The sequence below is a fragment of the Pristiophorus japonicus genome, chromosome 10 (genome assembly GCF_044704955.1).
Source record: "Pristiophorus japonicus isolate sPriJap1 chromosome 10, sPriJap1.hap1, whole genome shotgun sequence".
In the NCBI taxonomy this organism is placed as follows: Eukaryota; Metazoa; Chordata; class Chondrichthyes; family Pristiophoridae; genus Pristiophorus; species Pristiophorus japonicus.
This window is the reverse complement of record NC_091986.1, coordinates 204,589,246-204,606,187: the sequence shown is the minus strand read 5'-3', so window position 1 is coordinate 204,606,187 and position 16,942 is coordinate 204,589,246. Positions and strand designations below refer to the sequence as shown.

The window sequence follows — 16,942 nt, the reverse complement described above, 5'->3', positions numbered from 1 at the left end:
TAATGGCCACCAAATCATACCCATTTGTAATGATTTGTGCCGTCAACTCATTTACTTTATTTCGAATGCTGCGTGCATTTAGGTCGAGTGTTTTCATCCTAGTTTATAAACCATGATTTTTAGTTTTCACCCCTCCTGCAGCCCTTTTATATTCAGTGGCCCTTTTTGCTTCTTGCTTTTGGTTTCTCTGCCCTCCACTTTTACTCATCTCTTTTCTGTCTTTTGTTTTTGTCTCCTTTTTGTTTCCCTCTGTCTCCCTGTATTGGTTCCCATCCCCCTGCCATATTAGTTTAACTCCTCCCCAACAGCACTAGCAAACACTCCCCCTCGGACATTGGTTCCGGTCCTGCCCAAATGCAGACTGTCCAGCTTGTACTGGTCCCACCTCCCCCAGAACCTGTTCCAATGCCCCACGAATTTGAATCCCTCCCTGCTGCACCACTGCTCAAGCCACGCATTCATCTGTGCTATCCTGCGATTCCTACTCTAACTAGCATGTGGCACTGGTAGCAATCCCGAGATTACTACTTTTGAGGTCTTACTTTTTAATTTAGCTCCTAGCTCCTTAAAATTCGTCTCGTAGGACCTCATCCCTTTTTTTTACCTATGTCGTTGGTACCAATGTGCACCACGACAACTGGCTGTTCTCCCTCCCTTTTTAGAATGTCCTGCACTCGCTCAGAGACATCCTTGACCCTTGCACCAGGGAGGCAACATACCATCCTGGAGTCTCGGTTGCGGCCGCAGAAACGCCTATCTATTCCCCTTATGATTGAATCCCCTATCACTATCGCTCTCCCACTCTTTTTCCTGCCCTCCTGTGCAACAGAGCCAGCCACGGTGCCATGAACTTGGCTGCTGCTCCTCTCCCCTGATGAGTCATCTCCCTCAACAGTACTCAAAGCAGTGTATCTGTTTTGCAGTGGAATGACCAGATGGGACCCCTGCACTACCTTCTTTGTACTACTCTTCCTGCTGGTCTTCCATTCCCTAGCTGGCTGTGGATCCTTCTCATGCGGTAAGAGCAACTCACTACACGTGCCACTTATGTCATTCTCAGCATCGTGGATGCGCCAGAGTGAATCCACCCTCAGCTCCAATTCCGCAACACGGTCCATCAGGAGATGGAGGCGGATACACTTCTCACACGCGTAGTCGTCAGGGACACCGGAAGTGTCCCTGAGTTCCCACATGGTACAGGAAGAGCATAACACATGACCAAGCTCTTCTGCCATGCCTTAACCCTTAGATACCCTTAAATTGGTAACAACAATGTTGCAGTTTACTTACTGATATTAAAAATAAAAAGAAAAGCTACTCACCAATCACCAGCCAATCACTTACCCCCTTGGCTGTGACGTCACCTTTTGATTCCTTTCTACTTCTTTTTTGCCTTCTCTCCCCGCTGTAGCTGCACAAGTACGCCTTTATAGGCCACTCCGACACCACGAACTCCCGCCTCTCACCAACTGCCGCTGCCTGTGGAACACCCGCTGGGCCTTTATAGGCCGCTCCGACGCTGCTCCCGCCTCTCACCAACTGCCGCTGCCTGTGGAACACCCGCTGGGCCTTTATAGGCCGCTCCGACGCTGCTCCCGCCTCTCACCATTTCCGTTGGTCTCAAGATGGCTGATGGTGGCCTCAAGGACACACCTTGCTTATGCTCTCAGGCACTTGAGAGAGAAGCTTGTTAAATGGGTTTTCAGCGACAGGACCAGTAATAACAAGTGTACTTGCCCAAGTTGAATTCACCACCAGAAACGTCCCAGCATTTGCAACTATCAGACAACACAGCACCAACCTAACAGTTACAAAAATCACAAACATGCTGAACCCGGCAATATTTGCTACAATTTACATTTGCCAGGGGGCAATCGGACTTAGAGCAGGTGCAGCTTCAAAAAATGTGGGCTACAGGGAACGCAGGGAGGGGAGAAATAATGAGGGGGAAAAAAAATCATACGTGGATAGGGGAGACAAAGTGATGAAAGAATCTGAAGGAATAGAGCCCACTTTTGAAACAGCTCAGCTGCAAAGTGGACCGGGAGCAGGCAAAACAAATTGCATGATATTTAGGGTCCCAAACCGAGAGAACCACACTGCGTTGAAAGAGCCTTATTGTGGATTAACTTTTACCCCATGGGCGATTCTCTGGTATTTTCTTTACCTTTTATTCCACTGTGCACTTTGTATGGATGGGCCTCAGTGTTTTGTTAGGGATTTAAATCTGTGCAACCCATTATTTTACGAACTGACAGTTTATTGTTTATTCGTTCAGGGAATGTGGGCATCACTGGCAAGTCCAGCGTTTATTGCCCATCAAGAAGGTGATGGTGAGCTGCCATTTCAGAGGGCAGGTAAGAGGCGGCTGCCATTGCTGTGAGTCTGTAAGGACGGCAGATTTCTTTCCCCAAAGGACATTAGTGAACCAAATGGGTTTTTACGACAATCCAGTAATTTCATGGTCACTATTACTGATACTAGCTTTTTATTCCAGATTTATTTAATTAACTTGCAATTAAATTCCCCAGCTGCTGTGGTGGGATTTGAACGCCCGTCTCCAGATCATTAGTCTAGGCCTCTGGATTACTCATCCAGTAAAATAACCACTTTGCCACTGTACCCCAGTGCACTCAGTATGATTGGCTCTAGGGACATTTAAATTGTAAGTTTTAGCATGTTCAGTGTTTAGTTCAATTCTGCTGGATTTGTACATCTGATGTCATGTTATGATTTTTAAAAGCACCAAGAACAACTTGCATTCATATAGCGCCTTTAATGTAGTAAAAAATCCCATGGCACTTCACAGGAGTATCAAACAAAATTTGACAGAGCCACATAAGGAGATATTAGGACAAGTGCGGTTTTAAAGAGTGTTTTGAAGGAGGAGAGAGGCGGAGAGGTTTGGGGAGGGAATTCCAGAGCTTCGGGCCGAGACAGTCAACGGCATAGCCGCCAATGGTGGAGCGATTAAAAGTAGGGATGCTCAAGAGGCTACAACTGGAGGAGCGCAAAAATCATGGAGGGTTACTTCTAGACTTGATTATTCCAACGCACTCCTGGCTGGCCTCTCACATTCTATCCTACATAAACTAGAGGGGATTCAAAACTCGGCTTCCCGTGTCCCAACTTGCACTAAGTCCCGCTCACCCACCATTCATAGGCGGTCCCTCGAACGAGGATGACTTGCTCCAAGAGTTCACAGATGTTTCATAAGAACATAAGAAATAGGAACAGGAGTAGGCCATACGGCCCCTCGAGCCTGCTCCACCATTTAATAAGATCATGGCTGATCCGATCATGGACTCAGCTCCACTTCCGCTCTCACTCCCCATAACCCCTTATCGTTTAAGAAACTGTCTATTTTGTCTTAAATTTATTCAATGTCCCAGCTTCCACAGCTCTCTGAGGCAGCGAATTGCACAGATTTACAACACTCAGAAGAAATTTCTCTTCTTCTCTGTTTTAAATGGGCAGCCCCTTATTCTAAGATCATGGCCTCTAGTTCTAGTCTTCCCCATCAGTGGAAACATCCTCTCTGCATCCACCTTGTCAAGCCCCCTCATAATCTTATTCGTTTCGATAAGGTCACCTCTCATTCTTCTGAATTTCAATAAGTAGAGGCCCAACCTACTCAACCTTTCCTCATAAGTCAACCTCTTCATCCCTGGAATCAACCTAGTGTACCTTCTCTGTACTGCCTCCAAAGCAAGTATATCCTTTTGTAAATATGGAAACCAAAACTGCACGCAGTGGCCTCACCGATACCTTATATAGCTGTAGCAAGACTTCCTTTCTTTTATACTCCATCCCCTTTGCAATAAAGGCCAAGATACCATTGGCCTTCCTGATCACTTGCTGTACCTGCATACCATCCTTTTGTGTTTCATGCACAAGTACCCTCAGGTTCCGCAGGTTTCAATGAAGGACCTGATGTTCCAGTCCTGAACTCCAGTTAAGGGGGTGGAAGATGCCTGTGGTGACCATTGCACATCAGCCACCACACAGGTTTGACAGAGCTAGGCCTTTATCCAGTGGCAAGAATTAATCACTACGACTGGAGATCTGCTCTGCTGCACGGACCTAGTGCGCACACATATCGCAGTGTGGGCAGGTCCGTGCTGTCCCTGGACCCTCGGCTCTTCTGAGCCCCATATCCTCATTCGCTGCACCTCCGCCACGATATCCCAGGGCCCGGCGCTCCAGCTCTATTTATAGCTCCGATCTGCGGTGGTGTTCTCACACAGGTCGGGGCGGCCCACCATCATCCCTGTGCTCACTGACCTATATTGGCTCCCGGTTAAGCAACGCCTCAATTACAAAATTCTCATCCTTGTTTTCAAATCCCTCTATGGCCTCGCCCCTCCCTTTCTCTGTAATCTCCTCCAGCTGCAAACCCATCACACACACCCCCCCCCCCCCCCCCCCCCCGTGAGTTGTCTGCGCTCCTCTAATTCTGCCCTCTTGAGCATCCCTGATTATAATCCCTCAACCATTGGTGGCCGTGCCTTCTGTTGCCTAGGCCCCAAGTTCTGGAATTCCCTCCCTAACCCTCTCTTTCCTACTTCAAGATACTCCTTAAAGCTTTTGGTCACCTGCCCTAATTTCTCCTTATGTGGCTTGGCGTAAAACTTTTTAAATCTCATAATACTCCTGTGAAGTGCCTTGGGATGTTTCACTCCACACACACACACAGTTGTTGTTGTAGAGCTGGAGGAGATTACAAAGATAGGGAGGAGTGAAGTCTTGGAAAGATTTGGGCTGGTGTTTTCAAGTGCGTTCCTAAATAAAATGAAGAGCGAACAATGCGTTCAAACAGAGAAGCAGCGCAGATCAGCCTAGCTTCCATGGACCCGACGAGCAGTTCGATAACCAGATTACCCGTTCACTTTTACGCACTGACTCCAGCCTGTGTGCCAAATGCAGACCACAGACCAGTCCCTGTGATCCTTCACAGTTCGTGATTGTAGATTCGTGGCTGCGGACTTCGACTGAGCAGACAACCAGGTGTTTGCCTCCAGACCAGGGAAAGTAAGCGAGCCATTACAGGAAAACTCAAGCAGGCTTATCATGCCTGTACAACAGGTGGATGTGTCAAATTTGTCGCCTTTTCTTTCCCATTTCAACCTTTTCTGGATGCCTCCCATGCAACTATAAATACAAGTATTATCAGGTCTCATCATGCAACGTCCATCGATATACACAGAACTGCAGAGAGAAATTTGTTCTTGCATCAAGAGACTGTTGTTACGTAGAAAAACATAGTGGCCTGAAAATCCCGACCTCCCCAGGTCCGTACGGAGTGCGTACGGACCCGGGAAGGCATCGCAAAGGCCGGTTTTCAGCGCACAATGTGCATGTGCTGAAAACTGACTTTTCTGATCGGTCAAGCCTACTTTTACAGGCCTAAGAGTTTTAAAACATACAAAAATATAATTAAATTAAATTTTAAAAACATTTTATTGTTAAAAACCAAACCCACTAAGGCAAGTTTATTTTTAACACTAATTACAAAACTTTAAAAATCAGAAAAATATATATTTTTCTAATTCGAACGCCCGCAGGAAGCCTCCGACCGCAATTTCTGGGCCATCATCCTGTGCCAACAACATCCCGTGATGAGATGAGTGATCAGAATTTTGCAATAATGGCTGAAAGGGAGCAATATTGATGAGGGCACTGGGAGCACTGCCGCTCTTTACCAAATAATGGGATCAAGAGAAGTCGAAGATTAGAATCATCTAAATTGACGCCACAGAAGGAGGCCATTCGGCCCATCGTGTCTGTGCCGGCCGAAAAAGAGCTTTCTAGTCCAATCCCAATTTCCCACTCTTGGTTCCTAGCCCTGTAGGTTACAGCACTTCAAGTGCACATCCAAGTACTTTTTTAATGTGCTGAGGGTTTCTGCCTCTACCATCCTTTCAGGCTGCGAGTTCCAGACCCCCATCACCCTCTGGGTGAAAACATTTCTCCTCAAATTCCCTTTAATCCTTCTACCAATTACTTGAAATCTATGTTCCCTTGTTATTAACCCAATCGGTCATTCCTATTCACTCTAAGCCCCTCAGAATTTTACACACCTCAATCAAGTCTCCCCTCAGCCTCCTCTATTCTAAAGAAAACAACCTGTCTATTCAATTTTCCTCATAGCTCAAATTTTCCAGTCCAGGCAACATCCTCGTAAATCTCCTCTGTACCCTCTCTAGTGCAATCACATCTTTCCTGTAATGTGGTGACCAGAACAGTACACAGTAGTCTAGCTGTGGCCTAACTAGTGTTTTATACAGTTCCAAGCAGAATCTCCCTGCTCTTGTATTCTGTGCCTCAGCTAATAAAGGCAGGTATCCCGTATGCCTTCATAGCTGACTGCTCAAATTACAGGCAGCTACTTACTCAAGAACATAAGACATAGGAGTAGGAGTAGTTCAATTCCCTCGAGCCTGCTCCACCATTCAATCAGATCATGGCCAATCTTCTACATCAACTCCATTTTCCTGCACTGTCCCCATATCCTTTAATTCCCTTAGTGCCCAAAAATCTATCTTTCTATAACCTTGAATATACTCAACAACAGAGAATCCAAAGCACTCTGGGGTAGAGAATTCTAAAGATAATTCTTTATTTTATCAAAGAATGAAACTTCTCCCCTTCTTCCATGACATTTTAGTGAAGTTATCATTAGTAACTGCACTCCAAAAGTACTTCATTGGCTGTAAAGCGCTTTGAGACGTCCAGTGGTCGTGAAATTTGTATCGGTCTTCATGATAGAAGACATAAAAAAACATCCCAATAGTGGATAATCAAGGGGCTATAGAGAAGGAGGAACTTAATATAATCGCTATCACTAAAGTAGTAGTACTCAGTAAAATAATGGGACTAATGGCAGACTGATGCATCCTAGGGTCTTAAAAGAAGTGGCTGCCGAGATAGTGGATGCATTGTTTGTAATCGACCAAAATTCCCTGGATTCTGGGGAGGTCCCAGTGGATTGGAAAACCGCAAATGTAACGCCCCAATGTGAAAAAGGAGGTAGACAGAAAGCAGGAAACTATAGACCAGTTAGCCTAACATCCGTCGTTGGGAAAATGCTGGAGTCCATTATTAAGGAAGCAGTAGCAGGACATTTGGAAAAGCACAATACAGTCAAGCAGAGTCAGCATGGTTTTATGAAAGGGAAATCATGTTTGACAAATTTGATGGAGTTCTTTGAGGATATAACGAGCAGGGTAGATAAGGAGAAACCAGTGGATGTGGTGTATTTGGATTTCCAGAAGGCATTCGATAAGGTGCCACATAAAAGGTTACTGAACAAGATAAAAGCTCACAGGGTAGGGAGCAATATAGGAGCTTGGATAGCAAATTGGCTAACAGAAAACAGAGTCAGGATAAATGGGTCATTTTCTGGTTGACAAACGGTATCTAGTGGGGTGCCACAGGGATCGGTGCTGGGCCTCAACTATTTACAATTTATATTAATGACTTGGATGAAGGGACCGAGTGTAATGTAGCCAAGTTTGCTGATGATACAAAGATGGGTGGGAAAGCAAGTTGTGAGGAGGATACAAAAAATATTCAAAGAGATATAGACAGGCTAACTGAGTGGGCAAACATTTGGTAGATGGAGTATAATGTGGGAAAGTGTGAGGTTATCCACTTTGGCAGGAAAAATAAAAAAGTAAATTATTTGGGAGATAAATGACAAAAGGCTGCTGTACAGAGGGACCTGGGCGTCCTTGCACATGAAACACAAAAGGTTAGTATGCAGGTAATCAGGAAGGCAAATGGAATGTTGGCCTTTATTGAAAGGGGGCTACAGTATAAAAGCAGAGAAGTCCTGCTATAACTGTACAAGGTATTGGTGAGGCCACACCTAGAGTATTGGTCTCCTTATTTAAGGAAGGATATACTTGCATTGGAGGCAGCTTAGAGAAGGTTCACCAAGTTGATTCCTGAGATGAAGGGTTGATTTATGAGGAAAGGTTGAGCCTATACACATTGGAGTTTAGAAGAATGAGGTGTGATCTTATTGAAACATATAAGATACTGAGGGGGCTCGACAAGGTAGATGCAGAGAGGGTGTTTCTCCTCGTGGGGGAATCTAGAACTAGGGGACATCGTTTCAGAATACGGGGTCGCCCATTTAAAACTGAGATGAGGAGAAATTTCTTCTCTCAGAGGGTTGTAAATCTATGGAATTCTCTGCCCCAGAGAGCTGTGGAGGCTGGGCCATTGAATATATTTAAGGTGGAGAGAGACAGATTTTTGAACGATAAGGGAGTGAAGGGTTATGGGGAGCAGGCTGGGAAGTGGAGCTGAGCCCAAGACCAGATCAGCCATGATCTTATTGAATGGCGGGGCAGGCTCGAGGAGCAAAATGGCCTACTCCTGTTCCGATTTCTTATGTTCTTATGAAAGGCGCTGTATAAATGCAAGACTTTCTTTCCTTTTATCGCTCGAACTACTCAATCCTTCCTCATAAGTCTACCCCCTCATCTCCAGAATCAATCTCGTGAACCTTCTCTGAACTGCCTCCAATGCAAGTATATCCTTCCTTAAATAAGGAGACCAAAACTGTACGTAGTACTCCAGGTGTGGCCTCACCAATACCCTGTATAGTTGCGATGTGGTCAGTGCACTGAGTTCAGCCAATGACCGAAGTGAAAGTGAAATATTTGAAGGAGAAAAAATTTGCAGGGATATGGAGAAAGAGCGAGGGTGTGGGACTAACTAGATTGCTCTTCGAAAGAGCCGGAGCAGACTGGATGGGCCGAATGGCTTTCTTCTGTGCTGTACTACTTTATGATTCTGGTTGTAGGATCGAAGGTTAAAAGTTGCCCCCACAGACCTTGCTGTGCCTCACCATGTTTTCAGAGGACCTGACCTGTTCCCCACCACTCCATGCCACTCCAGTTTGCTGCTCAAAGGCAGAAAACAATGGCTTGGTGTTCATTTTCCTTGAATCAACGATCTTGCTGCAAATCTAGAACATGGCACCAGAAAATCAAACTAGCTTCCCTGTGCTCCATGCTGCCACAGGTCACTGCCTCAATATGCCATCAGAAATACATGTTCTGTGCTATCACTAGACTTATTCACTAGTATCGTCATCTGAATCACACAAAAACCAAGTCGCTATGGAATGTTAATATGCTTTTTCTGTGATGCATTTAATTTATCTCAAAGTTCTTCAACCACCACCAGTGCTTCACCCTAATGCTACAGAGCTCAAAATGCTCTCTTTTAATGAAATTCTTTTGAGTAGAAAAATCTATAATACTGGGCTTTTCCTTCATAATCAAATGGTCAAAACATAACACACACTCGCTATTGTGCTTCACTGAAATGGTTGCTGAAGAAACTACAGGTACGAGATAAAAGAGAAAAGAAAAAGCCTTGCATTTATATAGAGTCTTTCATGACAACCAGACATCCCAAAGGGCTTTAAAGCCAATGAAGTACTATTTAAAGGCCAATATCCCCAGCATCGAAGCACTGACCACACTCGACCAGCTCCGTTGGGCGGGCCACATTGTCTGCATGCCTGACACGAGATTCCCAAAGTAAGCCTTCTACTTGGATTCCTACACAGCAAGCGAGCCCCAGGTGGGCAGAGGAAATGTTTCAAGGACACCCTCAAAGCCTCCTTGACAAAGTGCAACATCCCCACCGACACCTGGGAGTCCCTGGCCAAAGACCGCCCTAAGTGGAGGAAGAGTATCCGGGAGGGCACTGAGCACCTCGAGCCTCGTCGCCGAGAGCATGCAGAAAACCAACGGAGACAGCGGAAGGAGCATGCAGCAAACCAGACTCCCCACCAACCCTTTCCTTCAACCACTGTCTGCCCCACCTGTGACAGAGACTGTAATTCCCATATTGGACTGTTCAGTCAGCTGAGAACTCACTTTTGGAGTGGAAGCAAGTCTTCCTCGATTTCGAGGGACTGCCTATGATGATGATGATGAAAGCTAATGAAGTACTATTTGATGTGTAGTCACTGTTGTAATTTAGGAAATACGGCATCCAATTAGCGCATAGCAAGCTCCCACAAAGTGAGATAATGACCAAATAATATGTTTTAGTGATATTGATTAAGGGATAAATATTGGCCAGGACACCAGGGATGATACTTCGAAATAGTGTCATAGGATCTTTTACATCCATCCGAGAGAGCAGACAGGGCCTCGGTTTAACGTCTCGGCTGAAAGTCGGCACCTCCGACAGGGCAGCACTCCCTCAGCGCTGCACTGGGGTGTCAGCCTCGATATTTGTGCTCAAGTCCCTGGAGTGGGACCGTAACCCAGAACCTTCTGACTCGGGTGAGAGGGCTACCAACTGAAACTCAAGCAGCCATCGTTATATTTTACTAAAATCCTGGTGACAATATTTAATTATTTTTCTTAAAACTTCCCTGAGATTATTTTCTGACTGCTGGAACAAAATAGTTCACTCAGAAAACTATAGAATGTTACAAGACAGAAACAGCCCATTCCAACAACATCTTGCATTTATAATAGCGTCTTTAATGTAGTAAAATGTCTCAAGGCGCTTCACAGGAGCGTTATCAGACAAAATTTGAACATGCCAGCCATCAAATGTGTGCCAGTGTTTTTTTCCCCTCACCTGAGCCACCTAGTCTATCACCACTCTCTGGCTAGAATCCTATATTCCTCTTTCCTAGCTAATACCCTTTTTAAAAGAAGTTGTGGTTCTACTTTAACAACAGTTTGTGGCAGAGAATTCCAACGTCTAACCACTCTCACTGCAAAGAAATGTTTCGAACCTCCCCTTTTAATTCTGTCGTAACCAATTCCTTGATTGGCACTTTCAGCTTGGGAGCTCTGCATTGTTCACTGGTCTATGGCACTGGTTATGTTGAACGAGCTGGCCGAGAAGAGGAAAAGTTAACTTCCAACAGTGGAGTAAGACGCCACCTGGATCTCGGAATTTTGTTGCAGACTTCAAGGTCTTGAGCAGATCATTTCTGCTCCCGTCCAGTGTTTCTTCTGCCCCCCGCAGACAACCGCCCATTCTTCATGCATGAGCCTCGACAGCACCCGATCAACCATGGGGGGGCATTAACATCTGACATCCATACACGTGCAGTTCTCAGGAGCCATAAGATAGTGCTATCATTTACTTTCCCCCTCCCTAGAGTTGCCATGGACAACCATAGCTGCCATTCCATCTGAGGTCACCACAAACAGGGCCCGTCTCCTCTATAAAGCTCACCATCACACTAGGCAGGATAGTTATCCACTGATCCCAGTTGCTGCAATTAGTTATAAATATTATGTTTTTATTGCCGAGTAACTTTTGGCCAACACTGAGCATTTTACAAAGCACAAGTGACATTTAAAGTAAGGTATAAACTGATCAGTTCCATCCAAGATCCTTTGTTCAATCGCTGCCAGCGTGGGCCAATATTATCAGCCCTTCAGCCTCTTGCCCCAGTGAGAAAAAAGAATATTAAATGTTGCACCTAAGATTATTTAGATACTGGGGTTAGTAAGTAAAATAGGAAAACAAATCTCATTAAGACCATGCCATCACATTTCTAGCTGAAAAATTCTCTGACCATATAGCAAATAAACTGAATGATATTAAACTGTGTTCACTTAAAATAAGACATTTCAGCCTTAAAGGGACAGGCTAACTTAAACATAGCCCTTCTTCCTTTAGTGACAGAGACGACATTGTACATTATATGATATAATACTGTAATCTCCTTCAGCCTCACAACCACACCCCCCACGATGTCTGCACTCCTCAAATTCTGCCCTCTTGAGCATCCCTGATTATAATTGCTTAACCATTGGTGGCCGTGCCTTCAGCTGCCTGGGCCCCAAGCTCTGGAACACCCTCCCTAAACCTCTTTCCTCCTTTAAGACGCTCCTTAAAACCTCTCTCTTTGACCAAGCTTTTGGTCATCTATCCTAATTTCTTTGTGGCTCAGTGTCAAATTTATTTGTTTTGTCTTATAACATTCCTGTGAAGTGCTTTGGGATGTTTTACTACATTAAAGAAGCTATATAAATACAAGTTCCGGTTTTATAAAATAGCATCCAATTTACCAAGAGCAACACCACAGATCAATATTATATCTATATAAATATTAGACAATGCCACACAGTAACACACTAGTGGATGGCCGGTGATTTAGCCCGTGGAATGAGGACTTCAGAGAATGCATCAGGTCTGCTTGAGATATAGGTGTGGGATGCTGCAGCTTCTGATGCTCCATCTAATGGTAGAAGGGTGCAGCTGCAGGTGTGACGGTGTCACAGAATGGTGATGCTCAAATAAGGAGTGTGCAACATATCGAAAATTTTACATAGATGCAAATGAATATATAAAATAATTTATATGTATATAAATACACACAAAGTATTTATATATCATATTTGCATCATAGAATCATACAGCATGGAAGGTGGCCACTCGGCCCATCATGCCTGCTCCTTGAAAGAACTGTGCAATTAGTCAAACTCCCTGCAATTCGCATAATGTCCAGCATTTTTTTCCTTTTCCCTGTGAAAGTTACTATTGAATATGCTTCCACCACCCTTACAGGCAGTGTATTCCAACTGCTCTTCTTAGGCAGTCCCTCGGAGTCAAGGATGACTTGTTTCCACATGAATACGAGTTCCAAGGTGAGTGATGAGACCAATGCGGATCTAGTGTCTCTGTTACAGATGAGGCAGGTGGTGGATGGGGTGTTTGGGTTGTCATGTGCTCCTTCCGCTGTTTGCGCTTGGCTTCCGGGTAATCCCGGCAAAGAGACTCGAGGTGTTCGGTGCCTTCCCGGATGTTTCTCCTCCACTTTGAGCGGTCTTGGGCCTGGGATTCCCAGGTGCTGGTGGGGATGTTGCACTTTTTCAAGGAGGCTTTGAGGGTGTCCTTGTAGTGTTTCCTCTGCCCACCTGAGACTCGCTTGCCGTGTCAGAGCTCTGAGTAGAGCGCTTGTTTTGCAGGTCTAGTATCAGGCATACGGACGACGTGGCCTGCCCAACGGAGCTGATTAAGCGTGGTCAATGCTGCGATGCTGGGAATGTTGGCCTGAGCGAGAACACTGACATTGGTGCGCCTATCCCGCCAATGGATTTGCAGGATCTTGCGGAGGGAGCGTTGGTGGTACTTCTCCAGTGCTTTGAGGTGCCTGCTGTATATAGTCCATGTCTCTGAAGCATATAGGAGGGCGGGTATCACTACTGCTCTGTAGACCATGAGCTTGGTGCCAGGTTTGAGGTCCTGGTCTTCAAACACTGTCTTCCTCAGGTGACCGAAAGCTGCTGGCACACTGAAAGCGGTATTGGTCTTCATCATTGACGTCTGTCCTTGTTGACAGTAGGCTCCCAAGGTATGGAAATTGGTCCACGTTGCCCAAAGCCTCTTCATGGATCTTAATAATGGGGGGGGGGGAGAAGGGGAGCAGGTTGGTAGCGAACCTTTATCTACGGATGTTTAGTGTAAGGCGCATATTCTTGTATGCTTCGGTGAAGGTGTTGACGATGGTTTGGAGTTCGACCTCCGAGTGTGTGCAAACACAAGCATCATCTGCATATTGTCATTCAATGACAGAGGATAGGACGACCTTGGATCTAGACTGGAGGTGACGGAGGTTGAATAATTTCCCGTTTGTTCTCTCCAGCGGGGAGTTTATTGTGAGAGAGATGGAGCACTGCAGCAAGGAAGGTCAAGAAGAGCGTTCACACATGTATTGGGACTATGGTGGATCTGTTGATCAGTATCACGGCTGGCGTGTCATAGTGAAGCAGGCGGAGGATGGTGACAAACTTTTGAGGGCAGCCGAACGAGAAGGACGGTTGACAGTGTCAAAGGCCTTTGTGAGGTCAAAGGCGGCGATGTACAGATGTTGATACTGCTCCCTGCATTTTTCTTGGATTTGATGCACGGTGAAGATCATATCCATTGTGCCCCTTAGTGGGTAGAATCCGTTTCAGCTGCCCCCAAAAGTTTGTCACCTTCGCCTGCTCCACGACAACATGCAAGCCGTGATCCTGACCAACGAATCCACTAGAGACCCAATCAACATCCGGACTGGGGTCAAGCGGGGCTGCGTCATCGCGCCAACCCTCTTCTCGATCTTCCTTGCTGCAATGCTCCATCTCACACTAAATAAACTCCCCGCTGGAGTGGAACTAAACTATGGAACGAGTGGAAACCTGTTCAACCTTCGTCGTCTCCAGGCTAGATCCAAGAACGTCCCATCCTCTGTCATCGAACAACAATACGTGGACGATGTTTGCGCCTGCGCACATTCAAACTCTAAGCCAATGTCAACATCTTCACTGAGGCATACGAAAGCATGGGCCTTACACTAAACATCCGTAAGATAAAGGTCCTCCACCAACCTGACCCCACCACACAGCACTGCCCCCCAACATCAAAATCCACAGACAACGTGGACCACCTTTCCATACCTCGGGAGCCTATCAGCAAGGGCAGACATCGATGACGAGGTCTAACACCGCCCCCCGTGCGCCAGCGCAGCCTTGGGTCGCCTGAGGAAGTGTGTTCAAGGATCAAGCCATCAACTCTGGCACCAAGCTTATGGTCTATAGGGCTGTAGTGATACCCGCCCTCCTGTATGGCTCAGAGACCTGGACCATATACAGCAGACACCTCAAATCGTTGAAGAAATACCACCTACGATGTCTCCGCAAGATCCTGCAAATTCCCTGGGAAGATAGACGCACCAGCGTCAGTGTTCTCGATCAGGCCAACATCCCCAGCATCGAAGCACTGACCACATTCAACCAGCTCCGTTGGGCGGACCACATTGTCCGCATGCCCAACACAAGACTCCCAAAGCAATGCATACGGGATTGTTTCTTAGAACAGTATGTTACAGAACCTACAAGGGAGCAAGCTATCTTAGATCTAGTCCTGTGCAATGAGACAGGAATAATAAACAATCTCCTAGTAAAAGATCCTCTCGGAATGAGTGATCACAGTATGGTTGAATATGTAATACAGATTGAGGGTGAGGAAGTAGTGTCTCAAACGAGCATACTATGCTTAAACAAAGGGGACTACAGTGGGATGAGGGCAGAGTTGGCTAAAGTAGACTGGGAACACAGACTAAACGGTGGCACAATTGAGGAACAGTGGAGGACTTTTAAGGAGCTCTTTCATAGTGCTCAACAAAAATATATTCCAGTGAAAAAGAAGGGCGGTAAGAGAAGGGATAAGCAGCCGTGGATAACCAAGGAAATAAAGGAGAGCATCAAATTAAAAACTAATGCGTAAAAGGTGGCCAAAATTAGTGGGAAACAAGAAGATTGGGAAAATTTTAAACAAAAGCAAAGAATGATTAAGAAAGCAATAAAGAAAGGAAAGATAGTTTACGAAAGTAAACTTGCGCAAAACATAAAAAGATAGTAAACGTTTTTACCGATATATAAAATGGAAAAGAGTGACTAAAGTAAATGTTGGTCCCTTAGAAGATGAGAAGGGGGATTTAATAATGGGAAATGTGGAAATGGCTGAGACCTTAAACAATTATTTTGCTTCGGTCTTCACAGTGGAAAACACAAAAACCATGCCAAAAATTGCTGGTCACGGGAATGTGGGAAGAGAGGACCTTGAGATAATCACTATCACTAAGGGGGGTAGTGCTGGACAGGCTAATGGGACTCAAGGTAGACAAGTCCCCTGGTCCTGATGAAATGCATCCCAGAGTATTAAAAGAGATGGCGGAAGTTATAGCAGATGCATTCGTTATAATCTACCAAAATTGTCTGGACTCTGGGGAGGTACCAGCAGATTGGAAAGCAGCTAATGTAACGCCTCTGTTTAAAAGAGGGGGCAGACAAAAGGCAGGTAACTATAGGCCGGTTAGTTTAACATCTGTAGTGGGGAAAATGCTTGAAGCTATCATTAAGGAAGAAATAGCGGGACATCTAGATAGAAATAGTGAAATCAAGCAGACGCAGCATGGATTCATGAAGGGGAAATCATGTTTAACTAATTTACTGGAATTCTTTAAGGATATAATGAGCATGGTGGATAGAGGTGTACCGATGGATGTGGTGTATTTAGATTTCCAAAAGGCATTCGATAAGGTGCCACACAAAAGGTTACTGCAGAAGATAAAGGTATGCGGAGTCAGAGGAAATGTATTAGCATGGATAGAGAATTGGCTGGCTAACAGAAAGCAGAGAGTCGGGATAAATGGGTTATTTTCGGGTTGGAAATCGGTGGTTAGTGGTGTGCCACAGGGATCGGTGCTGGGACCACAACTGTTTACAATATACATAGATGACCTGGAAGAGGGGACAGAGTGTAGTGTAACAAAATTTGCAGATGACACAAAGATTAGTGGGAAAGTGGGTTGTGTAGAGGACACAGAGAGGCTGCAAAGAGATTTAGATAGGTTAAGCGAATGGGCTAAGATTTGGCAGATGGAATACAATGTCGGAAAATGTGAGGTCATCCACCTTGGGGGAAAAAAAACAGTAAAAGGGAATATTATTTGAATGGGGAGAAATTACAACATGCTGCGTTGCAGAGGGACCTGGGGGCTCCTTGTGCATGAAACTCTTTTTGGCATGAAACTCTTTTAGAGTCTACCTGCAAAAACATAAAACATTAAATCGTGCCACCCGACCTGGGTGACACACCAGACATTTACAAGGCCCTTTTTTTCCTTTTTTTGTTTTTTTTTGGGCACTAAAATCACAATTTTCCAGTGCCCCCTATAAAAGGGAAGGGGACACTAAAAGCACCGGCATTTAAAACAAATTAAACTTTAAAACGTAAAATCAAATTAAAAATTGGTTGCCGGGCGTGATGATGCACTCCAGTCCCTCCGGTGCCCACCTCTCGCGGAAGGCCGCGAGCGTACCGGTGGACACCGCGTGCTCCATCTCCAAGGACACCCTGGACCGGATGTAAGAGCGGAAGAGAGGCAGGCAGTCAG

General features: G+C 45.5%; 1 protein-coding gene across 7 annotated transcripts in view; it reads right to left on the bottom strand.

The window, feature by feature from the left end:
* The window catches only part of LOC139275273 (A-kinase anchor protein 17A-like), a 60,327-nt gene that overhangs the window by 33,218 nt on the left and 10,167 nt on the right, over positions 1-16,942 (bottom strand). The gene's annotated exons all lie outside the window — the stretch shown is intronic.